The sequence below is a fragment of the Ailuropoda melanoleuca genome, chromosome 13 (genome assembly GCF_002007445.2).
Source record: "Ailuropoda melanoleuca isolate Jingjing chromosome 13, ASM200744v2, whole genome shotgun sequence".
NCBI classification, from domain to species: Eukaryota; Metazoa; Chordata; class Mammalia; order Carnivora; family Ursidae; genus Ailuropoda; species Ailuropoda melanoleuca.
The window spans coordinates 25,311,206-25,322,803 of NC_048230.1; positions in this window are offsets into that span (position 1 = coordinate 25,311,206).

The following is an 11,598-nucleotide window of genomic DNA, read 5'->3' on the forward strand; positions in this document are numbered from 1 at the left end:
AGGGAAATCTTACTATAAATGTCTTTTGATTCTTTCACTCTATACTATGTAAGAGTTCCGGTAGGCAGCCTCCAAGATGGCCATCAAGGTGCTTTCCAGCTCCTGGTGTTCATGGTCTCATGTATTTCGCTCCCCTCGAGTAACTTGCGTCTAAACCTTGGCAGATGGCAACATCAAGGGGTTGAGTTACAAAAGACGGTGACTTTCATCTTAAAGCCAGCCCTTTCTCCCTCTCTCACGGGCTTTGATGAAGCCAGGTGCTATGTGGGAGACATCCTTGCAGCAGAGAACTGAGCACAGTCTCCATTCACCAACCAGCATGGAAGCAAGGTCCTCACTCCAGTGGCCCTCAAGGAACTGAATCCCGCCCGTGACCACATAAGTGAAGTGAGAAGTGGCTTCTTCCCCAGTCGAGACCTCACCTGAGGTCCCAGGGCCAGGCAACACCTTGCGTGCAGCCTGTGAAACCCTGTGAAATGGAGGGTCTAGGTGGGCCATACCTACCTAGATTTTGGATCCGCAGAAACTGAGATACTAAAAATGAGTGTCACTTTAAGCTGCTAAATTTTGAGGTAATAGTGCATAAGAGCAGATACCCAGTGTGGATTTATCTCGGACCACAGCAGCTAGAGATGCAACATTGGGCCTGCAGCAGCTGGAGCCACCGCAAGAGGGGCGGCAGCAGCTGGACACACAGCAGCTGGGGCAGTAGCAGGTGGTCCTGCAGCAGGTGGTCTGGCAGCAGGTGGGGAGGCAGAAGGTCTCCTCGCCACGGACCTCGTCAGAGCAGACGGAAGTATGACAGCAGTTGTCCATGATGTAAGACGGTGGGGTTTTTGTGTGAGTTTGCAGGAAAGTGAAGTTCTTGAGTATGGAAGTCTTCCTGCTCTAAGTTCACTTTTATGTCCTCCTGAGTTAGCTCTTTTTTTGTTATTGTTTATCCTTATAAGTAAGTAATTGTTAAATTACATAATTTTGTTTTGTATCGTGGATGCAAAATATTGTTTCCTTTGCCTGATGGATTCAGATTTGTCTTATTAATCCTTACCCATCACATCTTGGCTGTCTTCCTTCATATGAATTATCTTGGTTGAGTTTCTAACCTGAATGCGATGATCCTTAGTCCATCTGCTCTTTACTCCTCAATCATTCCTGGTGATTTTGTCCTTGTTGGCACCATCTATGTTTGCAGATAGTGAAGGTCCTTCCAGAGAGCAGTTGTCTTGTGAATCTTGACATGGCGTAGTTCAGGTTTCACTCTTCCCCATCTATGAGTCTATATTTGCAGTATTCCTTGTGAAAAAAAGATTTAGTCACAGGTTCAATCCAGATATAAGAAAATTACAGAAGAATGGAATCTTAACCTGGGAAATCAAGGCAACATCCATCAGTGTAATCAGTTGGTATAAAAAATGAGTGTGGGCAGAGATGCAATCCTGGAGACACTCAGAGTGTGTTCTCATCCAATTTCCTGGACTTGAAAATATTGGTAGATTTCCTGTTTTTAAAGAACAAACATGTATCTGGAATAGGTATAGACCCTCAGGAATCACTGCTGGAATTGTATGTAAAAAATTTATACTTATGTACAAATCAATATACAGTGTAGCCTCAATTATGCAAAAATATTTGAATAATTATAAATATTAATTATATTGACATTTAATTATATAAATTAAAAATATTGACATTAATAATTATTTCTGGTTGATGGGCTTATGGAAATTGTTAATTTTCTTCTTAACACTTTTATCTTCTACTTTTTCTTTGATGACTTATTTTTCATTTGTAAACAAAAAAAGAATTAAAGAAAACTTTGTCATGTAACTATGCCACTATCCAGAGATCTCAAATGTTACCCTCTTGGGCTGGGGGTGGAAGGTACCAGACCAGGATGATGCTGTCAGTGAGGAAGAATTTCCTTTTCCCTTTAAGGTCCTTCTAGCTGGACTAAGAAACAAATTGACATGAAACAGATTAACAGGAGAAAATCAATTTTAATTGTTTACATAGGGGGAATCCACACACACATCGAAATTCCAAACCATGAGGCAGCATGATTCTTATATGAACTAAGGAGAGGTTTGGGGGTCTGAGGACACAAAGTGGAGAAAGACCATTAGCAGGAAGGTGAGAGGAGATGTTTAAAAAACAAATTTGGGATTTATTTATTTTTATTTTTTATTTTTTTATTTTATTTTTTTAATTTTTTTTATTATATTATGTTAAAAAAAAAAAAAAAAAAAAAAAAAAAAAAAAAAAAAACTAGTTTTTGATGTAAAGTTCCACGATTCATTACTTGCGTTTAACACCCAGTGCACCGTGCAATACGTGCCCTCCTTACTACCCATCACCGGATCATAGGGTAGTTCAATTTTAACTTTTTAAGGGACCTCCACACTGTTTTCCAGAGTGGCTGCACCAACCTGCGTTCCCACCAACAACGTAGGAGGGATCCCCTTTCTCCACATCCTCTCCAGCAATTGCTGTTTCTTGCCTTGTTGATTTTTGCCATTCTAACTGGCGTAAGGTGGTATCTCAGTGTGGTTTTGATTTGAATTTCCCTGATGGCTAATGATCTTGAACATTTTTTCATGTGTCTGTTGGCCGTTTGTATGTCCTCATTGGAAAAGTGTCTGTTCATATCTTCTGCCCATTTTATGATTTATTTGTTTCTCGCGTATTGAGTTTGAGAAGTTCTTTGTAGATCTTGGATACCAGTCTTTTATCTGTAGCATCATTTGCAAATATATTCTCCCATTCCATGGGCTGCCTCTTAGTTTTTTTGATTGTTTCCTTGGCTGTGCAGAAGCTTTTTACCTTGATGAAGTCCCACATGTTCATTTTATCTTTTGTTTCTCTTGCCTTTGGAGATCTAGAGGTCTACATAGTACTCTTCTCTTTATTATGTATGTATTTCTGAAAAATTTAGATTTCTCTCAACGACATGAGTCCATAGCACAAAGATTTTATCACAAAAATGTAAAATGCCAACCAAACTATTCGAGTGACTTTATTTATTTTTTTTGAGATTTTGTTTGTTTGTTTGACAGAGAGGGAGACGGCCAGCGAGAGAGGGAACACAGGTGGGGGGAGTGGGAGAGGGAGAAGCAGGCTCCCAGCGGGTAGGCCCGATGTGGGGCTCAATCCCGGGACTCCGGGATCGCACCCTGAGCCGAAGTCAGACGCTTAGTGACTGAGCCACCCAGGCGCCCCTCAAGTGACTTTAAAACACAGCAATTTAACTATGACATCCCAAGTGGGATGTACCTAAGAACAAAAAGAAATGCAAAAATACTTTTAAGTAGTCATATTGTTGGTGGTAATATTGTTATTGTTATTGTACAACTATTATGGGTGTATTACAGAATAAAACAAATAAGTATTAATGCTAGTGTCTTTGTGAACCAGGATTTTTGGTGTAGAATAAAAAGATACGGATTTATGATCGATGAAGTTAAATAAAAACTCTAATTCTGATTTAAATTGGAAATATAACTGTGAGCTAGAGGCATATTTTATCCTAAAACATTTCCTGGCTTTATTCTGAAAAGGCCTGGAAACAATAACACAGTAGCAGTGACACCACAATGTCCAAACTGGGCTTTCTAAACACCCATTTCCTACTGAAAGGAGCTCCTTAGAGAAATGGCTGATTTCAGGCATAGATCAGGAATTGTCCAAGATAAGCAAGGAAGCCTTCAAAAACTATTAGGATTGGGGGCGCCTGGGTGGCGCAGTCGTTGGGCGTCTGCCTTCGGTTCAGGGCGTGGTCCCAGCGTTCCAGGATCCAGTCCCACATCGGGCTCCTCCTCTGGGAGCCAAGAAGCTGGGGGCCTGCTTCTTCCTCTCCCACTCCCCTGCTGTGTTCCCTCTCTCGCTGGCTGTCTCTCTGTCACATAAATGGATAAAATCTTTAAAAAAAATATTAGGATTGTATCAAAAGGACTCAGAAGCAACTAGAACAGTTCACACTGGCCAAAGATGAGACAATTTAAGTGTCAAAATGGATATTGTTTGCATATTTGATATGTTCGACTATCATATTTGTATCAAATATGTTTAAATCTATGAGTTTCCAACAATACTTAAAAATACAAACTCATCATTGAAGAATACTAGGGGATCAACACATTATTTTGAAAGCTGCTAGTAATTGGAAAGAATCAAGTATTTATCCTATTTTTCCTGTGGGAATTCAAGATGAGAGGGATATTTATAGAAGTTTTCCAGCAGAATAATGAAGAAGAAATGGCATAATTAGAAAAATCAACATTTATAACTCCTAGTGAATTAATGTGTCTAGGCAACGATCAATAATGGCTGTTATCCATCATGAAATGAGGGACAAACGTTGTGTCCTCCTGATCACAGGTGGATTACAAATTGCGCCTATTGAAGCAGGCCTGCAAAAAAGTCCTTTCAGTCTGAGTCTGACTTAGTGTAGAGCTAACTACTAATTTACAGGAAATACAGGAGACATCAAATGACACCTCAGAGGCGCATCCGGATTGTGGGAATATTCTACAGGACAAAACGACTTGGGCTTTTCAACTAATTGAAGACNCTGACTTAGTGTAGAGCTAACTACTAATTTACAGGAAATACAGGAGACATCAAATGACACCTCAGAGGCGCAAATCCGGATTGTGGGAATATTCTACAGGACAAAACGACTTGGGCTTTTCAACTAATTGAAGAAGAAGAAAAAGAAGAAAATGGAGAGGGAACTTATTAATAGGGACTCAAGAGACATCAAACAGCTGCAGATTACGGATTTTGTTGGATTCTAATCCAAGAAAACAAAGAAAAATTATGAGACAGCTGGGGAAATTTGAATGTTAATGAACAGTTCATGAATACTTAATGATTTATAAAGTTGTCGGTGTGATAAGTGGTACTTTTTAAAAAGCAAGCGCTTATCTTTTATAGATGCATCTTGAAATATCTGCAGATGACATGATGTGATAGCTGGAATGCTTATAGGTCGGGAAGAAGTGGTGAAGATTGAAACATGAGTTGATAATTGTTCAAACTGGGTGGTAGATTCTCAGGTATTCATTACCCTAGCCTCTTTTTGTAAATGTTTGAAATTTTCCATAACAAAATTAAAGTCAGAAATTATCTGTGAGAAAAATAAATAAATAAAAAATAAAAATAAAAAACAAATTTGGTCCTGTTTTGTAGATAAGTTTCTTAGGTCAAGAGGAATCACCAATAATAGCTCTCTTTCTGGTACAAGCAGGCAGTTGAGGGGAAGGTAAAGAGCTTCTCCCAAATTTGCCAGGTTTTGATTGCCTTTAACTGAAAATAATGTTCATGCCAAAGTGGCCCATTTTGGGGCAGCCTGCCCTTAGCACCTATACTTACTTCTCAGCATCATCCAAGTCTCAGCTCAGGTTATCCCCTCCACAAGAGAACATATCCCCAACCTCACAATCTCAAGAACGTTCCAGTCTCTCTCACCATACTGTACTCTTTGTTTTTTAATCGTCTTCCTAGCACTTATCTTTATTTGAAATCACCATGTTTATTCTTGCGCTTATTGTCAGTGTTGCCCTTCTAGAATGTCGACTCTTGGTGTTATGTGCTCAGTTGCTTGAATAGTGCATGGTATATAGAAAGCCTTCAGTAAGTACTTAATGAATGAATAAATATAGCACATGATTCCATGGGTGCTGGGGCATGATATGTTTGTATACATATATAAACATAGAAATATTTGTATAAACATGGGAAAAGGTCAGGAATGATATCCATCAATTTAATTTGGGGATAGGAGGAAGGTCATTAGGGAGACTTTTACTTTGTACTTTATAACATTTTTGAATGTTGGGATTATTAAAGATACTTTTGTCTTCTTTTAGTATGTTTCAAATAAAATCAAGTTTTAAAATGAAGAGGAAATTTGGCTTAGCCAGGAAACATCTCTTATGAACTATAGTTTCTCGTTCTGACCTCTGCCAGATTTTGTGTGACATTGCCAGGCTTGGGGCAAGGTCTCATAATAAAAAGCTCTTGACTCCCTGGTGCCCTTAGGATGTATGCCAGACTTCTTAACACGTCATCAATACCCTTCACACACCAGCCCATCTCCAGTCACTCTCTCATTTTCCTCATTGCCCTAAACTCTAGTCCACACTTTTCAGATTCTACCGTTTACAGTTTTATCCAATGCCCTGGAAAAACCTACTCCTTATTTTCTACCTAGCAAAAACCTAGCTCAGATGCTACTCTCTTATACCTTCTCTTGCTCCTTCAAACAGTTATTTGATGTTAGTCCCTTGATACTCTCATAGAGTCCAATCCATCTTGGCTATGGAACTGCAACCATGTTGTTGTTCTTTGAATCCTCCACATCTAGCAAAGTTCTTATTAGCACATAGTAGATACTCAATAAAAGTTTTTGGAGCTTGAGAAAACATTTAAACAATGTTAGAGATCTTTTAAATTGTATTAAGATACTAAGTAACAAACTGTCTCCATAAACTATATAGTGAAATTTCACTAATTCAAAAACAAGAAGGCAGATTGGTCTAATTTGGTTGGCTAGAACTTTTAAAAATATTGCCTTTTATGTTCTTTCCAACACATTTAAAGCATAATTAAGAATCATAGCAACTAATGAATCATTGAACACTATATCAAAAACTAATGATGTGTACTATATGGTGGCTAATTGAACATAATAAAAAAATAAAATTTTAAAAAGAATCATAGCTGAAGAATGCTTCTAAGTGATGAGTTCAAGGGATAGGTACAAAATGATATGATTCACTTGCAATTAGCGTTAAGTAGGTCCACATTGAGTTAAATATAACTTCTGTAAGTATATTCACCATCTCTATTTGCCTTACAAACAGTCATTTTGTGGAAGATGCCAAATTTCATGTGGGTGCAGGCCAGGAAAAATTAGCCTGCATGTGTCGCTGATGGAATGTGTCCAAATTAATGATATTTTATTGTGTGAATTTCATAGCAAGAGATTTAAAGGTTGTAGGAGACATTCAGGACATTGTCCAAATCCTTTTCTGGTGGGATGGTTCAGGTAATGTGTCAGCCAACTAATGGATTATTGCCCCAATACATCACACTCCCAGGAATGTAATAATGCCCTTAGAATAGAATTACTTTCCTGAGAGTGAAAGTGAGTCACTGATCCCACAGTCTTTAATGTTTAGAATATGCACAGCATCATGTAGGGATTGTGTTGGGGCCTGAAAAGCCCCAAGCGATTAACTGCTGGGATCACCATAAGAGGCCCATGTTTGCAGACAAGCTACGTGTTATTTAGAAATGTTCTTCTTAAAAGGTCTTTGTTGGGTTTGATAGAATCATAAAACTAGAGTCCTGTGGAGTTGTAGGTTGTCACTCAATCATGGATTTAGTAAACAGTGGTTGAAAGCTTCCCTATTCTGTTGTAGGCACTATGCATGCTATGCATGAACCCACAGTACTTGTTCTTTAAGACTCTGGTGTCAATACCTCCTCCAGCAAACCCTTTCTGATAGTCTCCACCCAAACTACCTCTCCCTCATGTAATAGTCTGGAAGTATATATTCCTTGAGTGTTTTACATTGTTTCATCATCCCTTTACTTGAGCTTCTTAAGAAAATACACTCATGGGTCTTTTTTTTATAACTCCCATGCCTAGCTTGCAGCATGGCCAAGAGCTAGCTCCATATACATGTTTGTTAAATAAATCCTACAGTCCCCACCTTTGAGAAACTCAGTGTGGTTAGAGAAAGAGAAGAATAAACAGATAGTTAAAGAGAAAGAAAATTTCTTTATGGAGAACCAAGTGCTACAGACTCTCTAATGGTAGAAGAAGTAACTAGCTTTCTAGAAGTGATACGGAAAAGGGACATTGGATGTGGACTTAAAGAGCAAAAGGAGATAGATGGAGAGTGAATCTGAGCCAGAAATGCTGACATGTGCAAAGGCGCAGAGGCATGGGAGAGCATGGTGTGTTCATGGAAGGGGAAGTGATTTTGGAGGGCTAGAGTTTATAGAGGTTCCCTAGCATTCCTGTACTTTAAAATCACCTTAGGAACTTGATAATCATGCTAAATTTCTAGCCTGTCCCCCAAAGATGTAGAAAATAGTAGGCCACAGGAATTTGTGTTTTAAATGAACACCCCAGCTTGTTCTGTTAACAGGTGGTCCCTGGACATTCATCATTCAGGATCTGGGTAGAGATGTGGTATCAGAAAAATCAAATTACAGTGAGTTTTAATGCTCACTTAGAGTTAAATGAAAATGCATAAATTAGGGAAGAATTAGAGAATTTTGCCAGTTCAGTGTTCTTTTTATACTAGTAATTTAAATATAATATTTCTGATCTACTTTTTCCCCACTTATGCCACCTTCTTAGTATTTCGTTCATGTTATTCACATTGGTGTGAATTTCTTGTTTTAACCTAATGATTTTCAAACCTTTTTTTTAAAGATTTATTTATTTATGAGAGAGTGTGTATGCATGTGTGTATGTGGGAGGGGGAGGGGGAGATGGAAAGAGAGAATCTCTAGCAGACACCCCACTGAGCACAGAGTCCGATGCAGGGCTTGGTCCCAGGACCCTGAGATTGTGACCTGAGCTGAAATCAAGAGTTGTACACTTAACCGACTGAGCCATCTAGGCATCCCAATAATTTTCAAACCTTTAAAGCTTTTTAAAAAATGATTCCTTACCTGGAAGTTCACTATATGTAAATCCAATAAAATGGAGCCACTTCAGTTGGAGGGGGGCAGTCCATCTTTCAGCCCATAGTCTGGCAGCGTATGACACTTCTGGCAAAGTCCAGGTGGATCGTTTGGCAAGCTACCGTTATAGCCAAAAGAGCTAGGCAAGGTGGGCACATTTATTTATGTGACCCTGATTCCATGTTCCTTTGAAAAAGAGATGCCAGTAAGTTAGTTTGATGCATATCAGTTCCCCCCATACACTGTTCTGTGGGAGGAATGCAGCTGGGGCAGCCGCAGGACTCCTGGCAGAAGCCATGGTCAGAGCCCTGGTCAGAGCAGACAGCCGTAACAAGAGGTGACCATAGTGTCAGAGAGTGGGGGTTCTGGATGGGTTTCCAGGAGAGTGAGATTCTCGAGTAGAGGTCTTCTCCCAAATTCTGCTGAGGAACTGTCATTATCATGGTCAAGATTGTTTTCTTGCTATTGTTTGTCATGTTTAAAGAGAATTTATCAGACATTGTAATTGTGGCATGATTCTGATACAGAGGTCACCTTCACATTTAAAATGGATGCTTACAAAATTTTCTTTCTTTTTTTTCTTTTTAAAGATTTTATTTATTTGAGAGAGAGAGCAAGCAGGGGAGGAGCAGAGGGAGAAGGAGAGATAATCTTCAGCAGACTCTGTGCTGAGTGTAGAGTCCAAAGCAGGGCTCAATCCCAGGACCCAGAGATCATGATCTGAGCCAAAACCAACAGTCGGACAATAAATCGACTGAGCCACCCAGGTGCCCCTGCTTACATAATTTCCATGTAATGGTTTCTTTATCCCTAAAAGCATAATTTGCCATTTTTTTTCTCTTTCAACATCGTCTCATTTGTCTGTCATACTTTTCATATGTCATTTGATATTCTGAGCATAGTTGGAGTCATTCTTTGGCCTTCCAACAATTTAACCTCTTGTATCCAAAAGAGACACAGAGCCACACTTCCTTCTACTGGGACAACACTTAATATAGACACAAGCACTGATACGCTGTTGCACAAAAAAATCAAACCTCAGTCCACTATAGCCCCATGACTGGTGGTAAAATCAGTACAGCACACTTACAACTCAATGAAGAAGCTAAGAAATATAACTGGGTTTAACGCATGTGACTTTAAATTTACCTTATTCAAAATTGAATTGGTCATTCTGTCACTTTTCTAAACCAATTCCCCAATTATCCAGTCCTGTTACAAATTACTGTTAGTCCAAGTTTTCAAACTAACGAACTTACAGTTCTCTGTTATTCAAATGATTGTGTATTGATTCTCACTGTGTGCTAGAGCCATTCTCAGGATGCAGACACAGAAGCATATAATAACCACCCTATCTTTTGCCACTATGACTCCATCCTGACTCAATGAACAGCAGCAGATTATTTGATAGGATGAATTGGTAAAACCATTACCCATATGTTGGGTCTACAAACAGGGGATTTATCCACCTTTGTAGCCCAGATCAGGACACATGGGCAAAAGAGGCACCAGACTAGCCACAAATGAAGCTCTATCCGGAGCCACATTGTTGCCACTGAAAGGAAAAGCCTCTTTTTATCAAAAGCTTACAAATGTAGAAATTGCTAAGTATATAAAATATTATGCACTTACTCTGCTTTGCTCCATTGATGCACAGGATAAAGTAATTGTCCCCTTTGTTCCTGCACGAATATGTTTGTATGTTTATTTTTATTTTTTTATTGAAGTATGATTAACATACAGTGTTATATTAGTTTCAGTTATACAATATAATGATGCAGCTATTCTATACATTATTCTAAGTGCTAATCACAGTAGATTTACTCTTAATCCACTTCATCTGTTTCACCTGCACCACATCCACCTTTGTTCTCTGTATTTAAGAGAATGTTTTTTCGTTTGTCTCATTTTCTTCGTTCATTTGCTTTGTTTCTTTTATTGCACATACAGGGAAATCATATGATATTTGTCTTTCTCTATCTGACTTACCTCCCTTAGTGTTATACCTTCTAGGTCCATTCATGTTGTTGCAAATGGCAAGATCTTGTTCTTTTTTATGGCTGAGTAATATATGTATATATATGTATACTTATTATACATATATATACATACACACAATGGAATATTACTATATATTACAACATAATTTTGTATATTGTACAAACACACACACACACACACACCACCACCATTTCCTTACCCATTCATCTATTGTTGGACATTTGGGATGCCTCCGTAACTTGGTTATTGTAAATAATGTTGTGATAAACATGGGGGTACAGCTATCTTTTCAAATTAGTATTTTCATTTTCATCGGGTAAATCACCAGTAGTGGAATTACTGGATTACACGGTAACTCTGTTTTTATTTTATTATTTTTTTAAATGATTTTTTATTATATTATGTTAGTCACCATACAGTACATCCCCGGTTTCCGATGTAAAGTTCGATGATTCATCAGTTATGTATAACACCCAGCGCACCATGCAATATNCAGTGCATGAAAGGCCTAATAGAGAAGATGATTTCAGATCTGAAAAATTTGACTCTGCACAGAAACCCAACTGCCTATACCTGAGACCATGAGCCACTCTTGTTGTTCCACTTGCTATCAGCCTGTGTGCTGCAGGATCACCTGCTGCCAGCACACCAGCTGTGGGACCAGCGGCTGTGGAAAACCCTGCTACACGTCCAGCTACTGTGCCAGCCTGCTTCCCCTCCAGTATGCAGTCAGACCAACTACTGCATGTCCACTGGCTCCCAGCCCAGCTGCTGTTGAGTCCAGTGTCTATGGACAAACATGCTCTGGGTCCAGCTCTTGCCAGCCAGCTTTCTGTGCACCTGTGTACCATAGGAGAACCCTACATGCTGTTGCCTACCTAGCCCAGGCTGTGG